At 37.3% G+C, this 25,962-nt stretch overlaps 1 protein-coding gene across 4 annotated transcripts in view; it reads right to left on the bottom strand.

Moving 5' to 3' along the window:
• Positions 1-25,962, bottom strand: part of ERICH6 (glutamate rich 6) — a 419,490-nt gene that overhangs the window by 279,365 nt on the left and 114,163 nt on the right. The gene's annotated exons all lie outside the window — the stretch shown is intronic.

The following is a 25,962-nucleotide window of genomic DNA, read 5'->3' as shown; positions in this document are numbered from 1 at the left end:
TTCTGTGATGGGAACTTCCTTAGATGGGGATATGAAAGTTATCAACAAGCAAATATCAGCTGAGGCTGCATCATAACAGCATAAGATGGCATTAGGGATGCAGAGACCCCACTGGAGGTGGTATGTGCACATATTTCATGTTCAGCACACAGGGACAGGGTAAGGAAGAGCATTAATGCAAAAAAATCTTTGCTGGGTGAAGATTTAAAATTCCTTTTAAGAGACTCTTGTCTGCCACAACTGAAGCCCCATAGTGGTTAACCAAAGGCTAATTTCCCAAGTATTAGAATTATCTCCTGAATGGTTAGACTACTGGAGCTCTAAATGTCCAAGGATTTCAATAAAGGTCCGACAATTTAACAAAAGAAATGCAGTCTATAATTTCTGCAGCCTGCTTAACATGTACAAAAGTATAATGACATAGCACAGAACTGCTAAATTTGGTATGGCTCTCTCATTGCTTATAAACATAACTTAGTTATCTGAGACTGTTTGTAACACCGTCTAATTTGCTTACTCTCCTGAACTGCAATGTTGTCCCTCATCTTCTAGAACTTTAGTAAAGAGCTCTTTATATATTTAATAACACATTGGCCATAGTACTGCTGTCCAACTCGCTCCATCCCATAGCTTAATAGAACCATCCCAACATTGTTTTAGATTCCATCATGCATGTCACACAGTTCCAATACATGTTACTCTATGAATTGCAGAAGGGACATTTATGGGTACTTTGCAGTTGCTGCTAAGAGGACTTTTGGCTAACATCAAAGATTGAAACAATACTGATTTCACGAACTTTAATCATACTTTGACTTAGGAATGGGGTCCATTCCCATCATGGTATTAGAGACCAAAAAGACTTGGGAAATTAAACCGGGAATATGCTATAAGGAAGCAGCAGCACCAAGAAAAGATCGATCTGGGACAGGAATGTGATATAGAGGATCCTGAGCAGGAAGGAGTGTATAAATATTTGGAAACTGATGAAGGATCAGCAATAAGACATGAACAAATGCAAATAAAACTCAGTAAGGAATACTTCAGAAGACTAAAACTAATACTGAAAACAGCTCTGACATCTGGGAACAAAGTTCAAGCTATAAACCAATTTGCTCTTCCTGTATTAAGTTACAGTTTTGGAGTGATTGACTCCAATAGGTAATGGATCAGTTGGGCAGAAAAACAAGAAAAATGCTTCATGCTTATCAAATGATTTATACAAATCAGTGTACACCAAGATTATATATTCCTCATTCTGAAGGCAATATGGGCCTCCTCAAAATTGACTACACTTATAGATCTGCAATTGTGGGACTGCATACATATCTGCTGACCTCACCAGTTCCAAACACAGTGAAATTTTTAAAATAAGAGAAGAGGTCTAAGATGACTTCCCTGCTTGGTTTAGTAGAAACATATCAGTGACAAACTGGAATGGAAATCAAACCAGAAGTAGATAAAAATCAGGCAGCAACTGAATGTGCAAAAAAAAAGAAAGAATATAAGGAGAAGGATCAGATGAGAAAGCAAGAAATGTGGAAACAGCATAAATATTGTGGTAAATAAAGAAACTTGTTGGAACAAACTCATGTTGATCAGGATTTGATGCAGGAATTGTTAAGGAAGATGAATTTTAACCAGATTATAAAAGGTTAATATTAACAGCCCATGAAAGTGGACTATGCAAATGTTGGTTTACAAAATCCATTGAACATGTGAGGGAAACAGACAAATGCAGGTTCTGTAAAACAGAACTGGAAACAGTCGCACATCTTGTTGCTGGGTGTCCTACACTTATGGCAGAAGGGCTGTATACTGAAAGGCATATTAAGGTGTCAAGACTGTTGCATTGGGATTGTGAAAAGATTACACTATTGAAGTAGCTGAGAAGCATTGGAAACATGAGCCACAAAACATTATAGAGAAAGATGAAGTTTATATCACATGGGATCACCCATTACAAACATGTCAGAAAACAGATGTAAGAAAACCAGATGCAGTAGTCCATGAAAAAAGACAAAAATAGCACCGATCATTAAAATTGCTACACCCAGTGATTACAGTGTCTTACATACATGGGCTCAAGCTCAATGCCAAGAAATGTGTAGTTATCCCCTTTGGGAAAAACATGTACCCATGAATTACCACATAGGTGGCAGTACACTAAACAAGAAAAATACGCTTTGTACCACCACAGCTCTTCAAATTCTTTTATTAAAACAAATAGCAGTTCAAATCAGTAGTAAGCGCTTTCGGGTTGCTCCAAAACCCTTCATCAGACAGATTCAGTAACATTTCTCATAATTTAAATATAAAAAGGGCGCCAAAAAGTTTTTTAATCAATTAAATCATGTACCTAAATTCACCACTACATGGTGAAATTCATCTAAAAATTCAATTATTGTAATGCATTCAATATAGATGAATATATGAAAGTCTTTCTGTATATACAAGCATACATGTAGAAATATATCTAATATATTCATGGGACATATAAAAATATATAACAATTATATCTCATGAGCTAAAATAGATATTAATGATAATAAAATATAATGCATGTGGAAATGCACTTGTGTAAAAGGCTGACTTTCTCTTGGATACATAATCAATGTTTTAAAGGTCTATGATGCAGTCAGATAAGGGGAAGGAATTGAATGATAGGGTTTCTATCAAACACTTTTTGAGAGATAGACCTTTAAAACATTGATTATGTATCATTGATTGTGCACCAATGAGATGCATACACTCTCAGGTCTCAGACTACCTCCTTACTAACAACCTCCTTTCCAGTACTCAGCATGGTTTCCGACCAAACCATAGCACCACCACTGCCTTACTCTCCTTTACTAACACTATCCTTCAGCATAAAAACAATGGCTATCTCTCCTCTGCTACTTTCCTAGACCTATCTAAAGCATTTGACATGGTCCCACACAAACAACTTATCTCTGTCCTCAATAACCTATCCTTCTCACAATCAGTCACCAACTGGTTTCAGAGTTACCTGTCTGACCGCCAACAATCCGTTGAATGGCAGAATGACATATCTCCCCAACTACCTGTCTCCATAGAGGTTCCCCAAGGATCCATCCTTGGACCCCTACTTTTCTCTGTTTACACCAATAATCTAGCCTCTGCCACCAAACATGGCACACTCATCCAATACGCAGATGACTCAACCATCATCTGCTCAGCCCAGTCCCTACCCAAACTGCAAAAAGTCACACAGGAAGCCTTTTCCTCTGTTGAAACATGGTTATCTGATGCCCAATTAATACTCAACCCAAACAAAACTAAACTACTCATCTTCCAACCCACCAAACATACTCAAAACAACTCTCACTTTAACATCACAGCAAAAGACAACACCACTATACACCCAACTGAACACACCAAATTGCTAGGAGTGGAAATGGACAATAAACTAAAATTTGACATTCACATTTCCATGACCATAAAAAAAGTCCACAAAAAACTAGGAGCATTATACAGAAATAAACAATTTCTCACCAAAGCAGCAAAGATTTCAATAGCAAATTCCCACCTTATCTCCACCCTACTTTATACCTCTCCAGTATATACCAACCTAAGGCAATGTGATCTAAACAAGCTAGAGACCTGCTACAACAAAATCGCCAAATTAAGCCACAGGGGCATCCTACCGTAGTCACCACTGTCTCTCACTTGCTGAACTGGGCTGGCTTGAACTCCCTCACCTCCTTCAGTGGTATCAACTCTCACTCACCCACAAACTAGTAAACCATCCATTAAATGTCCCATCCCTCCAGAATCTACTCCAACCCTATCGCACCACCAGACCACTAAGATCCAGCAACAAAAATAACTTGCAGATCACTAAAGCCAATAACTCTGCTGGTGAAGCACTATTCTCTTGTGCCATAGCCAAATTATGGAACTCCCTCCCACCCACAATTACCTCCGTACCATCATGCACCAACTTCAAAACTTTATTAAAAGCGCACCTGAAAACATGCTGGCTATGCCCTTGCAACTCCCACTCTAATATCACCCACCCCATCTAACCACTACCTTTCTTTCACCTCCACTAACTACCTTGATGATAGCAAGCTCAGATGCTCATAAGCCTAGTACTTATTATACAGCAGGAACTTCTCATTGTTACATTTGTTAATGCCTGTTATGTACTTCACAGATAGTTGTCTACTGATGTACTATGTTCTTCATCTGTAAATATGTTGTAAGTAATTTATATGTTAAATTGTTAATCGCTATATAATCCAGTGTAACTACTGTCTGTTTATTCTACTGTGGAGCTTCTCTCCCCGGGCCTCCACTGAAAATGGACCCACGTCCAGTCGGACACTCCCGGTCAACAAATTTAAATAAAATAAAATAAAAATAAAAATAAAAATGTATCCAAGAGAAAGTCAGCCTTTTACACAAGTGCATTTCCACATGTATTATATTTTATCATTAATATGTATTTTAGCTCATGAGATATAATTGTTATATACGTTTTTATGTCCCATGAATATATTAGATATATTTCTATATGTATGTTTTTTTTATATATAGAAAGACTTTCATATATTCATCTATATTGAATGCATTACAAGAATTGAATTTTTAAATGAATGTCACCATCTAGTGGTGAATTTAGGTACATGAATTAATTGATTAAAAAAACTTTTTGGCACCCTTTTTATATTTAAATTATGAGAAATGTTACCGAATATGTCTGATGAAGGGTTTTGGAGTAACCTGAAAGTGCTTACTACTGATTGAACTGCTATTTGTTTTAATAAAAGATCGTGAATTTGAAGAGCTGTGGTGGTACCAGGCATATTTTTCTTGGATATACATTTTTTTGCTGCTGACACTGAAGGTATTTTTGTCCTTTTAACTGCTATTTGCTTTTCTTCTAGCAGTACACTAAACACTGAAAGTGTGATAAGAGACTTAGGGACACAGGTAGACAGTGGTCTCAGCTTCGATAACCACATCGCCACAACAGTCAGCAATCCTTCAATGTGGCACACCTCATCACTAAAGGCTTTTCATCCAGAAAAAAGGAGGTCATTTTCCCACTGTTCTCATTCCTCATTAGACCCATTATAGAATACAATGCTCCATTTGGTATGTACCTCTCAAAACATCTGCAACAACTGGAAAGGCCACAGAAATACCTCACCTAAAGAATCACAGGCCTAAAGCAGATGCCCTACACTGATCGTCTTAAAAAACTCCAGCTATACTCTGTCGTGTATCATCTACTCAGAGGCGGTCTCTGCTTAACATACAAGGTCATGTCAAACCCACAGCTGTTGGGCATGCTACACTTAAAGAAATCCCAATCCCTCAGAGCCACATTCTCCAGGGATTTAAACCTTGTCATCACAATAAACAAAACATGCTGGAGGGATAGGTTCCTTCCCAGACACTCCCTAGACGCTGGAATAGACTGCCCATACATGACAAGCAGAGCGTCTCTTTGGCCCTCTTCAAAGGGAACCTTGACAATTGGATGGGAAAAAGGAAATTCACCCTGGGGATCATGTCAGTCACCCTGCTAGACAGGGCCCAGGGAAGTAAATAGTGTGGAAAGAAATAGCCAGGGAATTGTTATGGCTAGGCCTGTATAGGCCATAGACCTGATAGCCTATTACCAACCTATGAACCTATTAACCTACAAAGAAACACAAAGTCATAAAAATAACAGGATTTGCAGGCATAAATGAGAGCAATGTTGAAGAAAGATACCCATCAGTTCCAATAGTAGTAGGAGCAAGTGGTCTCATAAAAAAGGAGTTACACTCTTATTTGGATATGCTACCAATGCATATAACTCCATATGAGTTGCAGAAGGAGTGAATTCTGGGCACACTGCAGGTGCTGCAATGAGCATTTTTGGCTAACATCAAAGACTGAAGCAATACTAATTTCACTAACTTTAATCATACCCTGACTTAGGAATGGGGTCCACTCTAGTCATGGTATTAGAAACCGAAAAGATTTGGAGAAGTTAAACCGACAGTCCCATAATCTTTCATAGATGCTTTACATAAACCCATAAAAATAATGGTGCATTTTTGAACTCAAAAAAAGATTTTGATACCATGAATCACTCTTTACTTATCAAGCAGATACAGTTAGTGCCATCTCATCAACACTGATTCATTCAGCAGTTATCTAAGTGGTATGACCCGGTGACTTAATTGGTTGACAGCCACACATCCACCCCTATATCAGTGTCTTAAGGATTCCTACAGAGGTTTGTCTATTTGCACCAATTGTAATAGGCACAGAGCCCACATGTCTAGACTCTGAAGTTACTCTGTAGATAACTCCTTCAGGATATGTTCATCAAACTTAACTGCCGAGAAATAATCTAAACTGCAGACATTTTTTACCTCATTATGTCTTTAGTTGAAAACTTCTTTCTTACCTCCGATACTCAAAACACACCATTTATGCAACAGCTGATTCTAGTGACCCCTTCCAATTTCTTCAAGCATCCACAGTTAATGGTAACAGCCCTCAAGAGTTGCAACCATAAAATATCTCAACGTATACCTGGACCCATATTTTAGTTTAACTGGTCATATCTAGTCTGTTAATACAAGAACATCAAAGAAAAAAACGCTTGGATCTCATTACTGATTCAAAAAGTATCCATCTTCTGATATTAAGCTACAATTGTCTCTGTCTGCTGCAAAAACTATTATTTGAACACTTTCCATTTAGCAAGCCATCATCTGCTACTATAATAAATGTATAAGTGATTTATCATTAACTTGTCTATCTTACAGCTAATGCACCCAGCCAAACCTATCAGTGTACTGTTCTCAAATAAGCTGGACTTTCCTCAAGTCACTTTCATCTAACCCATCTCTTAACTGCAGACAAAATAGTTCGTGAAAATTAATAACCCTTTCTACAAGATAAAATCAGAAAGGAGAATACCCATTAGAAACACATAATTGACTCAGTCTACCTCTCTGCTGGTGTGCAAATTACACAGCACATTTGGTTACACCTCTTGCTTTTACTGTATATCAAAGCTGTGTCTCTCATTGTTGATAAGTATGCAGAGTGGTGTACACCAGAGTTGCATTTAAATTGCAAACAAAAAAACGCCTATCCAACACTCTGGTAATCATATGGAGTCACATAGCAAAAGTAACAATGTCCTAGCTTTTTACCAGTCCACCAGCACATTTTCACCCTCTTACTGTAACTGTCCAATGCCCCACACTGTTAGATTAGTTTACTGGAGTGGTATCTTTGTGTTTAATTCTCAAGTCTGTGTTGTTTTTTTGGAAAATATCAAAACGGTGCCTACCAGTGCCACAACAGTACTTATCACTGCCAAAGCAATGTTTTCCAATGCCACAACCGTACTTATACTTTCCAGCAGCACTTATAAGTACTACATTTATAAGTGCTACAACAAGGTACATCAGTGACATGACAGCTTTTACCAGTGCTACAATAACATACATCAGTGCAAAAACAGTGCTTATTAGTCCTGCTAGAGCACTTGGTACCACCAATGCCCTTATCAGCCCTACAACACCACTTATTAGTGCCATAAAAATACTATTTAGTGCTACAAATATCTTTATCTGTACCAAAAAACATTTATTAGTGACACAACAGCATTTAATGGTGTTAAAACAGTATGTAACAGTGCTATAACAATGCTTAGCAGTGTCACAGCAGCACTTATCAGAACAACAGCTATGCTTATTGGTGCAACAGTACTTAATGAAAAAATGGTGCTTATTAGTACCACAATAGCAGCTATCAGAGGCACAGCTAACATTGTGACAACAGCTCTTATCAGTTCCATAATGCTTATCCATGCTATAATAATGTTTAGCAGTAACACAACTGCACTTATCAGAACAAAATCTGCACATATAAGTGCTATAACAGAACGTAGTGCTGCAGTAGTGCTTATCAGTGCCACAGCAGCAGCTGTCACTGCCACCACAGCACTTACCAGTGCTACAATAGCACTTATCAGTGCCATAACATAATTTGTCAGCATCACAACAGTCCTCATTAGTGCCATAATAGTTCTGATCAGTGCAACAACAGTACTTGTAAAGCTACATCAGTGTCTATTAGTGCCACAACAGTGTTTATTAGTTCTGAAGCAACACTTAACAGTGCCATAACAGAACTTAGTGCTACAAAAACACTTATCAGACTCACAACAGTATTTATCAAAGCTTCAGCAGTATTTTTGATACCACAACAGTGCTTATCAGTGCTACAACAACCTTATCAGTGCAACAATGGTACTTGCAGTGCTACAGAAGTGTCTATCGATGCCACAACAGTGCTTATTAGTTCTGAAGCAACACTTGGCAGTGCCACAACAATACTGATCAGCATCAGAACAGCACTTACAATGGGGCAACAGCACTTTTCAATGTCACAAAAGTGCTTATTCTTCCTGCAACAACACCTATCAGCATTGCAACAGTGCTTGACAGTGATACAACAGCAATTACCAATGTAACAACAGAGCTTATGAGTACTACAATAGTACTTGTCAGTATTCCAAAGACACATATCAATGCCACAACAAGGCTTATCACTGCTTTGACTGTACCTGCCATTACTACAATAGCATTTATTGGTATGGCAGCAATGCTTATAGGTGCTAAAAAGAGTACTTAATCAGTCTTGCAACCACACTCATCAGTGCCATAATAGCACTTATCAGTGCAACAATAATGTGCGTTTATATCATGTTATCGAAAGATGAAAATAGCGAATGCTATTTCATCGAACCTAAAATATCTAAACCACATAATATCGAACATTAAGAACAGCAAATTTTTTCCTTGGGAAAAAATTTGCTATTCCGAAACACATACACACAACACAAGCACACCTAAAAAAACATAAATACACACACATACACTTATAATCCTACAACTAACCCTACACTAAACTATACATACACTACTATCTATCCACTTACCTTAATCCAAACCCTAACCCTAACCCTAAGGTCCTTCACTATCGCACACTCACCTAACCCGCGTCCTAACCCTAACTCACCTAACCCATGCCCTAATCCTAACAACCACACAATCGCACACTTACCTGAACCCGACCCGTAAATTTCCACCACAGCGCTGAAAATAGTGAAGCCACAGAACCGGCCAACTGAATTCTTTCCCTAGGAAAGAATTCAATGTTCTGCAGCTTTGCAATTTTTAGCGTTCGTTCAAAACAGGTCGATATTAGAACAGTCAAAGTTTTAAAACTTCAATGTTCTGATATAGACCCAATAATGCGTATCAGTGCTGTGACATTGCAGAAGCACTAAGTGTCACAGCAGTGCTTATCAGTGCTAACCATCAAGTTGGATTTGAGTGGTTTAGTGTTTCCCAAATGCCGTGTGTAATTCTCAGGCTGTGCATGTCAGGGGTGTAGATCATTAGGAAAGCATACATGAGGCTGAGTGTGGAGTACAACAAGCTAACCAAAAGAGATGGACAAGGCAAGTATAAAGGAACAATATAAGCTTAGTTAAGGAAAAAGGAAATGATGAGACAATAGACTAGAATGAAGAATTTGTAGGAAAAAGGAAGATGGAAAGGGAAACAGGACTTAACAAAAGACAAGCTGTGGCAGACCAAGGAAAAAGGAATGGATCAGCTGGAAGGTGTGAAGAAAGAAAGAGAAGGGGAGAGAGACAGCAGAAGAGTCACAAACAAATGAGATTTTAGGGGGAAGTGGAAGTCTAGGTACCTGAAAAGCCAAATGCCTAACCTAAGACAAGCCCAAAGGAAAATAAGGAGGAGATTAGTAAAGAATGGAAAGGGGGAAGGAAGAAAGAGTACAGATATCAAATCAAAAAGAATAAAAGCACAACGTTTGAAGTGCAAGCAAGACTTTATAGCAAAAGAGGCAAGGGTACAATTAAAAAGAAGGGAAAAGAGAATGAACAACGGAGAGAAGAAGGCAAAGGCATGATTCTGTGGAGGAAATACTAAGTGTGAGTTAACTATGCTGGCTATGGACAGCAGCATGGCATTTTGAATTGTGAAGAGAAGCACAGTATGGAATATTACAAATATTAAGCTCTCTGGAGAACGAAATCTGAGAAATGACTCGCCTAATTAATGGTGGTCAAGTGGGCTACTCATCAAACCAGAGGGATCTAACTAGAGAAGAACATGAGGATGATGGGTAGAGACAGAAAGAGAGAGATGATAGTAGAGAAAGACAGATGGCAGGTAAAAGTAAGAGGATAGGGACCTATGAGCAAATGTGGTGACTACAACATAGAAAGGAACTGAGGAGTAACTGGACAGTGCAGTGTAGAGGAGAACAGAAGCAGCTAGAAGACAAGGGTTAACAGAGGAGGGAATGAAATACTGATGTTGAGCAGCAAACTGAGAGACAAAAAGGACAAAATGGAGAGGTATGGGAAGAAGGACAGGAGACAAGAAAAGTAGGAAGAAGAATGAAAGAAGTGGTAAAATTATGGGAAATAGAAGGAGAAGAAGGAATGAATTTAAAAGAGGGGAGAAAAAGCAGGCAGTGACAGCACAGCAGTAGGCAAAAAAAAAAAAAAAATAGATGTATAGAGAAAGAACTCAACAAGGAATAGCCTATGTGAGTGCAGGGGACCTAAAAGAGGAAGGGTACTAGGGGTGAAGGACTGAGTCATGAAAGCACTTGATGACCTGGGGATAGAAGGAGTTTGGCCCATGCTGAAAAGGTACTAATTCTGATGCTAGATACATTAGGTCAAATAATAACCAGGGTGGTTGCAAACAACACTCCATAATGTGGTCCATAATGACTCAAATGAGATTTAGCAGAGTAGACCACAAAGTAAATAACCCAAAAGATTAGAGACATAGGTACTAGGTGCAAGGGGATGAGGAATAGAGTAGCCTTAGTGGAGGACCTGCAAGTGTCCAAAACTTAGTGGATCCAGCAAGGTAACGAAAGAAATGTTCAACTGTTGGCTAAGTGACTTGGCAAAGGAGATGAGGCACAAGAGAGATTGGAGGTAGGGAAGGATCTGCGAAGAAGAGGAGGAAGCTCCTGCATAAAATGAGACTTCATCTCAGAACACAGCACTAAAGGATAAGTGAGAAAGGTACATCAGCACAATTGTGGCTTTGAAATAAGGCAGGAAGGTGACGATAAGTAACTGTAAGAAAAATATATGGTGGGGAGGTGTAATGATGGTCTGAAGGAAGAGGAGAATGGAATAATATGCAAGAGCAGGAAGGAAGAAGGGGGGATGGAAAGTAATGTTAAAAACGTTATTCACTTATGAAATAAATCAAGTGAGTGACAGGCAGACTTAATTAAGGACAACTCCATAAAATGAAGCTGGTGGAGAGCTAGGTAAAGAATAACAAGAGCAACAGGACATGATAGTTCTTGTGTGTAGTAGTGTCACCAGAAGCGAAAGACTATTACAATGGGGAATATGGCTGTATATGTGAGTATAAGAATTAGATTTGAGACACTACAGGACAAAGAGAAAGAGGAGAAGGCAATAAGAAAGGATAATCAACACGGGAGGCATTCACCTGTCAGTGGCCTAGCTATCAGTAGGAAGGAGACAGCTGGTGGACAGATAGTTTCTACAGTTCACTGATTTCTTCTCCTGGAAGAGATAATAAGCAAGCAATACGCAAGTTAAAGACTGAATTAAGAGATGAGGTGGTAAGAAAAGAATTCCCATAGGCAGATGCAGCAATGCTAGAGTATGGAGGGAAATGAGGAAGTAGGGTTTATAAACCCGGAGGGCTTTGTATAGCAACAAATGAACTGCACTAGAAGGGCAAATATACTGGGTATTGTCCTGTGCAGATCTGAGGAAGTAGGCAGGAGAAGGAGAAATATCCACTAGTAAATGGCAGCTATGCAACAGTGGGGTATACCATAAGAAGAAAAAAACAAATCTAGAAACAAAATAAAAGGAAATCTAGAAACAACAGTTGTCTGAAATGCTGCTTAGTTTGGGCGTAGGGTTGAGAAAACTACAGGAAGAGCTAGCCAGAATTGCTGAAGAAACCAGTAGCAGCAAAGGAAGAAGGTTACAGAAAGTATAATATCAAAGATACACAAGCGACAGCTGGGAACATTAGAGGAACCAGTGTAGAGATGGAAAGGAAACTGGCCAACTGAATTAAGAACTGAAGAAACAACTTCATTGGGTAGATGGAAAAAAGGAGGACAGTATAGGCAAAAATTGACAAGTACATTAAAAAGCAGAATGTAGAAGGAAGAAGTAAAGTTTCTAAATGGCTTTTTTGTTATATAATTATACCCTGGTATGCCACCTCACAAGGAATGAGCCAAAAACATCTCCAGAAACTATAACCTATTGCATCAGTGATGAAGAAAGTTATTTAAAATAAAGATGAGGGGAAAAGCTAAGCAGCCAAATGAAGGGCAGCAATATCCAGGACATTGACCATGTGTCCATGCCTCTATGGACAGAATATCTTGTGAGATACAGATAAATGCACTTCTGTTTTATGATTAAATGAGGAGGGATATAAACCAGTGGGAGTGTAGGATCAAATTATTTTTTATTCCTGGACTGAGACTGAAACTGGTAACTTGTAGTCAGTGCACTACCCTGCTTAACAAAGTTTAAATAAATAAATGGAATTTTCATATATTTCAACAAATCTTCAAATCTGTTCAACATAGGAGGCTGTTATGCTAATGAAAGTGTGGAGGATTTATAAAATGGGTGGGGACTGTAAGTTAGTACACGGATGATGGTCATTAAAGGGGTACCATCGCAGTACAAGACTGTAATTAGTGTAGCACTGTGTGGGTTAATCCTGGAACCAGTGGTTCTCACTGTACTCATATCTGAAATAACACTAGACGTAGAGAACAGGATTAACTTCTGTACACATAACACCAAAATAAGGGGCACAGTAAGTGGCAAGGTAGACATTGTAAAGATCTATTTAAGGAGGCTAGATGACTGAAATGAAAAGTGGCAAACCACTTTTTCCACTGCTAATAAATTTGAGGTACTATACCATGGGAGAAGCAATCTGCCTTGTACCTGTGTAGAGGCTCAGAGGGTTCAAGTAACAGTAACCATCCAATAACACAGCTTAGAGGTGATAATAGTAGGAGATTTTACCAGAAAAAAAAAAAAAAAAAAAAAAAAATATATATATATATATATATATATATGACATGTCATCTGGAATACTACCACTATGTGAAAGACCGTCCAAGGAGAAAGAAACAAAATTGCTAGAAGGTGTGGAAAGGAAGGCAATAAGAATGGTGAGAAATGGGCATGGTGTATGGAGAGGACTAGATAGGGTGGAATTTGAAATATTATTGTACTAGTCAGTACGTCTTAAGGTGATGAGAGTTTAGTTCATCCATTCTGAATTGATGTTCAACTCAGTTATCAGGGTTTGTTGTAAAAATCAGTGCTACTTGTTTCTATTTGCACACTGGCATTAAGGCAATGTGTGTGTTATTTTCTCTTTTGTCTGTGGTTGAATGTCTGTGCAGTTAGATACTTAAGTAAGGGTTGTGAGGGCTTCCTACTACAAGAAGAATGCTGGGGAGATGCCCTCTGAATTTTTATAACTTTTTAGTCAGGTAGAAATTTCAACCATTTTTGAAGCCTTAACCACATGAAATTTGGGAGACATAGAGGAAACTCTAAAAAGGGAAACTACAGACATAATGTGGGTTCACAATCATTTGTAGGATGGAAAAAAATCGCTGTTCCCAAAAAAAAAAAAAAAGACATTAAAACATTACATAAAGTGGTGGGCTTCACCTCCCACACCCCCCTACTTAAATATCCCAACTCCGAGATCGCACTACAGTGCCGAAAATGGCAAAGTGACAAAGTAGCCAAGCGACTTCTTTCCCAAGGAAAGAATTTGCTTATATGCCGCTTCATCATTTTGCCTTTTCGACATTTAAAGTTCAACCAAGATGCATTCGACAAAAAGTGTCTTCGATTATCTGATAGGAACCCGAAAATACTACTTCATAAGATAGGTAAGAGGACAAATGAAATGGCCTTCCCAAATGGTTAGTACAGAGCAAATCAATGAATGAAAAAGATAGAATGCAGGGGGGCTCGGAAGAGAGTATCTGAAGCTGCAAGAGATTACCTGCAATTCCCCAAGCAAGCAAAACTTGGTGATCATCACATTTATTCTGTCAGCATTGACGTGTATGTATACTTGCTGCCTTTACTGAAAAAAACATGACCTCTGCTGACTATTGTTTTTTTTGTTTGTTTACAGATTACTAGCAAACTCATCTGATGCTCTTATATTTCTTGCACACTTATTCTAACCTAGAAAACACTGTGGAAGAGTACTATAGTTTTTCCTGCATCCTCTACCTCTGAAGAAAGTTTAACATCTGTCTGCTTCATTGATGCTTTACTGTGTGAAGGTTAGAACTTCTTGTCCTAAACCCTTTATTTTGCCAACATATGTGTGTCTATGTCTACATTGGTTCTTGTCTGAATACTCATTAACAGATGTAGCATATTAACTAAATTCTTTTTAATAATATTTTGAGATGCACGTGTGGTAGCAAATAAATAACCTTCAAAAAGAATTAAGTTTTTATACACCAATATGAGATTTAGTAGAATTATCTTCTTACACTCCAGCTAACATGTGGTATTAATTCTAGAAAATGCATGCACTGCCCATTATAATGAAAGCACTTCACAATCTTGTTGCTTTACTTTCTTATATCTTTGCAGCTCCAGTTCTTGCTGACCATCAGATCCCTTACTTTCTAGCCCTCTGTCTATTTTGTCCCTACACAAATGCACTACTAAGTGCACACTGCATCACCCCCACATAAGTGTGGGCCTCCTACTCTCTAGTAGAGAGTTAATGTGTGGCACCAAGATTGCTTATAATGACTGGCACTAGGCAGGTGACACCCATTTCAGCAGCTATGGGGGAGTGTTTTTAATTAGGCTAATCCTGCCTTTATGCAGCAGTCTGATGAGTGTGAAAATCTCACAAAAGTATCCCACTGACTCACTTATGCTTCTGCTCATGAGTCTAATGCAGCTACTTCATGTCTGCACACAGCTTAGTGGATGTACATATTTCATCTCATTCATCTGTAGGCTACAACACCCACATCTGTTGGGTGTTAGCTATGTTGTGGGTCAGGCTACCTTCCTCTGTCCACCAGGATGTACAGATTGACATAGGCCACTCGCTACCCACCATGGCTGCATTCGACATCACACAGATTGCTAATCAGTGTCAAGTTGGCTGCGGTGAGACAGGGCTTGATACTTTTTTGCCACAGTGCCAACAGACTCATATTTCTTAATCGTTGTTTAGAATATATGTCTTTAATACCTTGCGGTCTTGTTTTAATGAAGCATATAACTTTACCTTAAAAGGTTTAGTGTGCATTTTGCTGCAGCTATGCTTTTCCTAATTACAGGGATAAATGGGAGTTATTCAAGCCAAGGTTTACATGGAAATCTGCACTGTAACCACCTGCCAGCTATATTTGCTATATTTAAACTTGGAAGCTGTACAGATTTTCTCACTTTCCAAGTTGGGATGTGTTTTCTGTTCAGCAATTTTTTTGGTGCAACCTCACAAAGCAGCTTTTGCAGGGAAGTCAGTTGACCTTGCAAGATTAAGATTTTCTTTATCATTCTCCAACTGGGTCCAGGTTTTCTATTTGTAGATGCCTGAAAAATGAAAAGGTTATGCTCCCTCACAAAACAACATTTATAGGGAAGTCTTCCCTGTAACGTCCTGCCAACTACAAGTAAACTTCAAAGTAAGGAGTTTTCTTACCCTTCAAATGGAGTTCTTTTCTATTTAGTAATTACTTGAACTTTAGGTCACTGGTCCTACCCAAAATAACCTTTACATGAAAGTGTTTCATGTAGCCTCTTCTTCGATACAATGAACTTGGACCTTAGAGAATTTCTTACTGTCCAAGTGGGGCAATGTTTTGCATTAGGACAATTAGCTGGATGATGGAAGACAAGGATGGAGTTTTATTCCGTTACTAAGGACCATTGCTTAAACTGTGACATGCCACTGCATTCTAATAAATAGGTAGACAGCTTGATTTAATAAATAAAAACCCAGCAACTGACTGACAAATAAAAACAAGCTTTAAATATTAAAGCTTGTTTTTCATTTATTGGGCAGGAGTTTTATTTGTTTTCTTCTTCAACTGACTTGGCAGTTTGGATTATTATTATTAATTAATCAGACCCCCCTTTATATTTTATTAGCACAGGTATCCTTTTCAGAATACAGTTTGGAAATCCCTTTGATATCTCTACTATCTACAAGAATTGTGTGTTTTTTTCCATAACGAACATTTTCAAACAGGCTTAGCAGCAGAATAAATCATGGTCTCACCTTCCCAGGCTTCCTCACTGTTATCTGGTTTGCTCTATCCTCCTCTGTGTACTCCTGATGTTAGTGACTTTACTGAAATGCTGACTTTATATATTTATGTAGTTTTTAGTTTTTCTGGGGGGGATAGCTAAAAATGTTGTTCTCACCTGTCGAACACTATTGTTCTGGAACATGTACAACTACCAGTAACCAAGACAGGATGTCCCTATTGGATTACAAGGCTAAAACTAGGGTAGACATCAGTGATACCATCAGGTTCATAACTATGTATGAGCGAAATACCAGTACTATCAAAGACACTATTCACAAACATTGGAATATCCTTTTGGCAAATGACAATTTATGACCAATATTAGGGATGAGGTGTCAATTTTCATTTAGGAAAGGTAAAACGTTGGGTTCCCACTTTTCCCACTTTAAACATACCGGTAGTGGGGGTGTTATACACCAACAACTCACCCTGTCTGGGGATCCTGTTTTTTGGCACTTTCCCTTGTGGACTTTGCTCTTCATGCCATTATGTAAGCAAACAAACTATTTACTAGTAAAAACACCAGTAAAGTGTATGACATTAAATTCTTTGGGAATTATGGAACTGACTGGATTGTTTATTTGGCTACCTGTAAATGTTCGGCTTTTTATGTTGGTCAGACATCTCATCCACTAAGAATACGTATGTCTGAACGTCATAGTGACATACATAATAAACGTGACACGAATGCCCTATATAGGTACTGCCTGACACATAGGAATGCAGAATTTCATTTTTTGATAATTGACAGAATTTCTGGTAACAGGAATAACATGCAGGGATGACATAGCATCCTGAATAAGAAAGAAACATTTTGGATTATTAAGCTGGGGGGGGGGGGGCTTTACCCACCCTGACTAAATGACCATTTATAGTGCTTTACTTTTTTCCTGCATGTATTCCTTATAATTATCATGTATTTCTATTCTATGTATGTATTCATAATTATTATTTATCTTTGCCTAATTGAAGGAAGTGTTACTGCCAATTTGTGTTGGGGGGGCTGCACTTCCCATTGGTGGATGGGTCTATTTATGTAAGAAGGAGTTCTCACTGTGTAAAGGTATTCCACTGATGAAGGTTGTCTTGCCGAAACCAGTATGGATAATAATATCACTATAGCCATTTTTATGGCATGACTTAGTTCTATCTGCTGTGTTTTGTGCCTTTTTTCACCCATAATGCTGGCCATTTGTGACTGTTAATAAATACAAACCCAGCAATTGACTGACAAATAAAAACAAGCTTTAAATATTAAAGCTTGTTTTTCATATATTGGGCAGGAGTTTTATTTGTTTTCTTCTTCAACTGACTTGGCAGTTTAGATTGTTATTATTGTTAATCAATCAGACCCCCTTTATATTTTATTAGCATTGGTATCCTTTTCAGAATACAGTTTGGAAATCCCTTTGATATCGCTGTTATCTACAAGAATTGTTTTTTTTTCCATAATGAACATTTTCAAACAGGCTTAGCAGCAGAATAATACATCATGAAGTCTCACCTTCCCAGGCTTCCTCACTGTTATCTGGTTTGCTATATCCTCTTCTGTGTACTCCTGATGTCAGTGACTTTACTGAAATGCTGACTTTATATATTTATGTAGTTTTTAGCTTTTCGGGGGGGAGATAGCCTAAGATGTTGTTCTCACCTGTCGAACACTATTGTTCTGAAACATGTAGAACTGATTTCTCAGTCTCAGTATGGGGTTGGACACATACCTCTCAACCTGGAAACATCAAAAATCTGGACAAAGGTACGATGATTAACATAAAATTTGCATACATAATTATGTAAACCCGCCCACTCCACTGGGGTTGTGGGATACCAACTTTTAAATGCAAACTAAAACACAAAATAAGAAAAGAACAATAGTGTTTTATTTATATTGATTTATATTAATATTTGAACTTGTGCAAAACTAAAATAAAATTAACTGTGGCTGCGCTTCAGGTCTGCAAACTAAGTAGAAAAAATGCAGCCTGAGCTGCCTGACTGAGGCAGATTTATTCTGGCAGCCTGTTTTTCAGTATAGCTCAAACACAAATCATTAAACAAAACTGTGCCATTGCCTTGGAATATGAAATTAAATAACATTCAAGGCTATAAGTGCTTGTAGGTGGAGACAGGTAATGGCAGATTTGACTGCCTAGCATGAGAGCCAACCTTAACAAGTTAAGTAGGGGGTGCTTAACATTTGTTAAGACTGGATCTCAAACTTAACTTATTTGTCTATTTATACATTTCAATGCACTACAAGTATATTAATCACTCACATACATAATGCCACACACATAACCCTCATATCAAGTAATCTTACATTATTCTCATACAAACAAAGCATGCCATTATTTAACTTTCTCAGAGGTCTCCTATAATTTAGTACTAAACAAAACTCATTACAGCCGAGTGCTCCTCCAGGCATCTTCTGCAGTTAACCCCTACTGCTCCTCTAGGCGTCAAATATGGACTGTTCATATTTGCATTAATAATTCAAAAACCATGTTACTTACAAGGTACCAGGGTTTTTTTGTTATGTATTGATGTGATGGCAAACATAACTCTATTGATATTCTTTATCAATCAATGAGAGTTTTCTAGAACTAGAAGGTGATAATTTTTTTAAAGCTTTTTAAGCCCCCACTAGGGGTTAAAGGTGCACACTCAAAAGAGCTGCTCCGGAGTGAATGACTACATACCCTTCTTCCTTATGAGTTCTAACAATGTAGCTTTTTCTATTATTTTCAAAGAAATTATACATAACAGTCTGGCAATAACAACCGTTGTAATCTACAGTTGTAGCTAAACTAGCAATCTATAAACAAACCAACCTAGTGTGACTTAATAATGTCCTTGTATTGAAAATGAGTACTTAATAATCCTCACATGATAAATGTATTACTAATAATGTTAAACATATGATGTCTAGAATTCTAAATATCTGACAATTGTCATAGCCGTTATCAAATTAAATCACTACTTAAGGACATCATCAGTGTATTTGTGCACTTCATACAGGCTATGAAGAGTAAAAATGGAACGACGAAGAAGAACTTATTTATATAACTGGCTACCTTTTAATTACAGGTTGTGTACTATTCAGACTAACTCCATCTATAACCTTTTATGTATTTTATATATGATCTTTTATACTCATTAATATGCTATAATGCTATCAAAAAATCAATGCATACAAGCCCCATGAAGAAAAGTTTCAGAATACACACACCAGTTTACAGAGAAGTCAGTCATTCTAAGAATTATGTCTCTAGGAGGTGGGATTAAACACAAACACATAAAGAGACTTCATCCAGACAGGGAGAATACGAAAACTCTGATCTTGGCCTAATTCTGTCTGATTAAACAAATGTGACAAAATGATGCCCAGCAAAATAGTGCATATTTGTAAAACATGAATTAGAAAGTAACATTTTCAAGTCTGAAGTCTACTAAAGGAAAACACAGTTTCTAGCAATACTGAACACCAGTTTAGTATTACAGGAAAGTAAGGGTATTCTTATGTATTGGGCCTGATGCAGTGTAGAGTGTCAATTGCAAGATAATGGCTTTGATTGAGGCATGGTTAGGAAAAAAGTGACAAATAGTAGGACATTTTTTTAGTGCTGGTTTAGTTTACCCAAGCACTGAAAAAGACGTGCATAAAATATATACTTTGAATTGTCACAGAAAGAAATCGTACTTACTGAGCTTCCTAATTGACGTTTTTAGTAAACTGTTAGTATGCGCCCCACACTTTGCCCATTTGTTCCAGAGGTAGTGTTCATGAGAACTATAGCTACAGTGTTTGTCATACTAGTATCAGATCCAGGAGATACACCTCACCCAATTACCTGAGAAAATAACCTGACAGGCTTAAATATAAATGACAGTTGTTTCACCTTGCCAGAGGGGGCAACATCCTCAATATTACCAGCTCCACAGCCTCACATAGGTGAAGAAATTAATCTCAAAAAAAAAAAAAACTGCGAGCGTGAAAATTTAGCAAGTTATCTCATTGAAACAATCGACCAACAACAGAGCAGAATAAAGCCGTTGAGGTGTTCTCAAGTAAACGTTTCTTGCTGTGGTGTTCTCGAGTAAACATTTCTTGCTGAGGTGTTCGAGTAAACGTTTCTTGCTCATTGTGCTCTTGCTTGCATTTTGCTCTTAACTTGTAATCATTGCTAAAGTAGCATTCAAAATAAAAATGCAACATCCGCTGAAGTTTAAAAACAAATAAAGCCAACCTGTATAATCAAGCTATCCCCCTTACCTTACACACTCACAGCATTTCTTTTTCATTAATGCTGCATTTGCGTTCAAGAACAGCATGTCGTTCCCAGTGCAGCCCCCACCTTTAATTAAGACAAACACAAAAACTGAATTAAATAGAAACATAATATGCCAGGCTATTAAGGGCTTCAAGCATACCTCAACCTCTTATTGCAAGAAATCTGTACAAAGCCATAAATAATGGGGGTGGGGTGGTTACAGACCAAGACCCAAAAATTGGGGACACTTTAAATATTGCTCTTATAAACTTAGAAAGTTAGATATAACAGATTTTGCATGAATGTATGAATTTTCTGATGGCTATTAAGTCTAAAAACCAAACGCCTGTCATTTTCTAACTTCAGTCTGCAATAATTTGCCAATAGATTATAATTTTATAAGAAATGGGTCAAAAAAGGAGTACAAAAACTGGGCATTCTGTGAAAATCTGGACAGTTGAGAGCTATGACGGTTGCTACAGAAGTTAAGTATTCCTGCCTATTTGACAAACACTTGTGATACACACACACACACACACACACACACACACACACACACACACACACACACACACACACACACACACACACACACACACACACACACACACACACCCTCTCTTCACAGAATAAAATAACAACAATATTTTCCTACTTCAGCCACAACTCCATTTGAAATGAACTCTCGTTCGTTCGTTCATCCGGTTCATCCCATCCCCTGCTTCACCGGGCCTGGCTCGTAGATAGAGAAAAGCAAAAGCTGCATTTGAAATTGCCACTGCAAAAGACGAAAGATCCATACCGAAATGCTCATAACTGGTGCACACTCGCAAATCAGATAATGAAAATGCATTTAAAATGAGCCAGCCGGAAATGTGTGCAATGGAGCCTTTGAGCTCAATTCCGACAGGCTGGTAGCCCCGACGGAGCTGACGTCATTGCGCTGATGACGTCAGCTCAAAACAAAATGGGGAAAAAAATTAAAAATAAAACTTGGAAAAGTCGGAAATGAAGGGGTGCCACTTGGGAATCATGGCATCCCATTATTTGGCCCCAAAACTCAGTAAAACACCGAGTAATTCGGTACAGTTGGAAGGTCTGGACTTGGACAATAAATTCCCTCCTGCATTCCCTATCCTCTAGCACATCAAATAGTACTACCTTTATAGTAAATTTCAACACACTCTCATCTATGTCACTCAAACACTTCTGTGCAATCACACAAAAAAACAGAGCATTGCTGTATTCCAGTATATGTACTTTGTACTTCAAAATGGCTCCATGTGACGAATCCCAGACAACTCTAATTTAAGTGAAATCCAATCAACTACTTCTAGGGGTATCCAGCTCTGTAACTACATTGACCTTTCTAATACTGCATGTTAATATCTAAAATTAATGCTGATAGAAGATAAATAAATCATTACTAAGAGGAATACTGCATCAGTCGTAATTTATTGTCAAGCTGTCATGATGTGATGCATTGTCTTTGGCAGTAATTCTGTTTTGTTTGTTTTCAATGTTTATTTTATATATATATATATATATATATATATATATATATATATATATATATATATATATATATATATATTTATTTATTTATACATATGCATGTTAATCCTAGCTTTTTGTGATTTTTCATGTATAACTACTTTATGTTAAGCCTGCAGTTGTTAGACAGGACCATTACCTGTCTATTCCACTTAGGGCCATGGAAAAGAAACTTTTTCAGGTGATGGCTGGCCAAGGCTAATTTGGACTAAAAAGTACAGCAAGGAGGCATATCCAAGCAGTTATCCTAATAAGAAATAAGTTAGATTATACAGAATATCATGTATAAGTAGTTACTCACAACCTAGAATGGAGACAATCACATTGGGAAGGCATTGGTGGCGACCTGTACATTACTCAAACCTTCAATAAATTCTGGTGATATGGTTAGTTCAGGGGGTTATCCATGTAAAAGCAGAAAACCTGAACCAGATCTGCATGTGTCAGAAAGTTCTGGGTTTGTCTGAAGGGACTTCTTCAAGAGAAGGGATAGTTGGTGACAGCAAACTTAAATCTGTGCCACAGTTGTCAACTTTTCCTACACTTCCTAAGGAAAGAGAACTGGAGAGGATCACAGATCGCAGATCTCATTGTACAGTACTAGTGGGAGGTAGTCAAGGAAGGTTCAGACTCTCGTGGACAGCTGAATTCTTTATGCGGGGATATTGGGCTATTCCACAGAGGATGGGTTACTAGACGAGGGCTAGGGGAAGAAGTAATACTTCAGTTAGTAGTCCCAAAGGTCTATCATTAGGCAACTCTGATCATAGTCCACAGTACTCCTTTTTTCAGGCCATCTAGGTATAAAGCACATGAAAAGGAAGAGGCGTATACAAAAGTTGTGACAGGGAACAGTAAGTCATGTGATGCGAGCATTGGCAAAAAGGTACAATTTATACAGCAGTCCTACAGTTAATTTCAAAACACGAAGGAAACAGTCCTGCTTAATAACAAAAAGACATTTCATACCTAATCAAGAACTTAGAGAAAAAAAATTAGAAAATGCAAGTCTTTATAATGAAACAACAGTTATCAAGTATGGTGCCTCAAAGTTAGAAGGGTGGCAAAAGGAAAAAATGCCAAATATCCTAATGGAAGTATCAATGACTCTCCTAGGTACACAGAAATAATAAGATTGTTTGATGATCCAGGGTATCATCCAGTTTTAATCATTGTAAAAGGCAGTGACATTGTCATGAATGCATTACTATAGGAGCTTGACAAATTAAATTGCGGTGTCATTGAGCATAACTCCTCTAAATAGAATCACTACATTATAATTATCATATTTTTGTGAGACTGGATTGCTTTTACAATTATTCTCACAGAAGAAAATCTGACAGATTTAGCAGAGATTTAAATTAAAGCCAGAATAACACAGTTTATGCTATGTTTGACTCTACAGGCAAGAAAGGTCATCCATTCAATCAGACTCCATGTACAGTGTCACCTGATGCAGTCACAAACAGGAAAACTAAATGAGATAATGTCCTTCATACTAAGTCATTCATGAAGACTGGCAAACTAAGCATGGGATGGGAGAGGAAATATGTTTTTTTTAGACTAGCACTCAAATGTTTAACAAAATTACAAAGTAAGAAACTTTTATGGCAAAAGTAAATGAAGGAATTAGCTCAAGAGTCTATTTGTTTGAAAGATGAAAGGACAGTATGTGTGAGGCTATGAACAATACTGATAAGAATAATGTTTATCATGTCAGTAACATTGTGACACCTCCATGTACTCTTTAAGTAGTCACAAAAGTGAACTTAGGCTGCTTAAAATTATTCAGTTTTATTCCTTTAAAGAGGGTAAAAGACAATACATTAACTGAACTCGGTTTTCATTAGAAAGTGGAATTTAAACTGTTTATAGAATAAGTTTTCATTAAACAATATTGAAACAGAACTGGTGAATAAGAAAAGCATACTTAATTGTCCACTGGACAATATTTTAGCCTTTGAGAAAGCTTGTTAGAAATAAATTAGAGACATTTTGCAGTATTCCTTTACATAAGCATTTTCATTTGTCATTAGAATCGAAACAGCTTTGGCTAATCTATCTATGGACACAATGTGCACCTTATGAAAACTGATAAGGGTCGGGGCATTGTTTTAATGGGAACATGTAAGCATGGAGCAAAGACTGAGACTTTAAGTGATGGTCATTTTTGCAAAAAGGTAGCACTATAGGATATAAACAGAGCATGCAGTGGGATCAATAGTGTGCTCTTTGAAATGATGCATTAAAATGGAGTGACTTTGGATCTGCTTGAATTTCTTAGTGTGGGAGAACAAAAAATATCTTCTTTTCTCCTAAATCTAAAAATCCGCAAATCTATTACTAAACCCCCATTTAGGACTACTGTATCTGCTAAAGGATCCAAAGCAGAGCTTTTGGCTATACTTACTGACATGTTGACAAATGGGACAGTACAAATAGACAACTCCTATGTTAGAGATTCTTGGCATCTATTAAAACTAATGAGAAAAATAAAATTTGAGGAAGCTGTTTATTTATGGTAATGGAAAGAAAAGATTTATATACTGTGATTCCACAAGAAGAAAATTAGATATGGCGAGCCAATTTTTGCATGATATCCAATTTGTCGGTCGCATTTTGGTAGAGTCCATAAGTAAACTTTTAGACATAACAGTAGCAACGTTTTTCATTCAGCAGTAGCTGCTACTAGCAGGTAATTGGGTTAGTTGTAGGGACAGCAGTGGGTCCAACATTCATTAATTTAGTGGTAAACTATTGGGGAAAAAGTCCATTTATTACTGTAGTATCTGGAAGTATACAAAATGTTGTATCTAATATATAAATGATTTAATTTTCATCTGTCAAGGTAAAGAACAAGAGATTCAGGATTTCATTAAATATTTGAATAGGTACACTACATTTTCTGGTCTTACAGCAACATGGTCCACAAGCTGTCAATTTTTGGGGGGAATCACTTTAAAATATAAGAAAAAAAGCATGAATTTCAAACTAACCCACACAGAAAATCTGTTTGCAGTAACATATACAATCATGCAGATAGTAGGCCATCCAGAAGTCATAAAGGAAAATGTTTTAAAAAGCCAAGCCATTAGAGTATCCAGACTGACTTCCGATGAAACAGATTTCCAGAAAGAACTAGTTATTTCAAAGAACATGTTTCCAGATTGAAACTATAGTAGCAAAATGATAAATATGACTTTTAAAGAAGTCAGTATTAAAAGAAATCTGATATATGCTTCCATAATCAGCTCAGCATAGGCTGAAGTTACATAAAATCACACTAAAAAAATAAAAAATGACAGTAAAGTAATACTCATTGTTAATTTCTTACTGAACAGGTAATGTATGAGAAAAGTTATTAGATGTAACTGAAAATCTGCAGAAGGGCAGCAATAAATATCTATCTATCTGTCTATATATATATATATATATATATATATATATATATATATATATATATATGTCCCCTTCAAAACATCTAAAACCCTCATAACATCTAATTTCATAACATCGAGACCAGAACATCTAAAACCCATAAGATCTAAAACTCATAACATTGAATTTCATAACATCTTATATTTATAATATGTAATAGTGTATCAGGAGATATGTAAATGTTATAGTTTAATCTGTTAATCTTGTGGTATCACTATGAGATGTTGTAGTTTTCATTTCTATAATTATTATTTAT

This window comes from Protopterus annectens, chromosome 2.part2, assembly GCF_019279795.1.
Source record: "Protopterus annectens isolate FY-2018-M chromosome 2.part2, PAN1.0, whole genome shotgun sequence".
Taxonomy (NCBI): domain Eukaryota; kingdom Metazoa; phylum Chordata; order Ceratodontiformes; family Protopteridae; genus Protopterus; species Protopterus annectens.
Note: the sequence above shows the minus strand (reverse complement) of the source record. Positions and strands in the feature narration are given on the sequence as shown.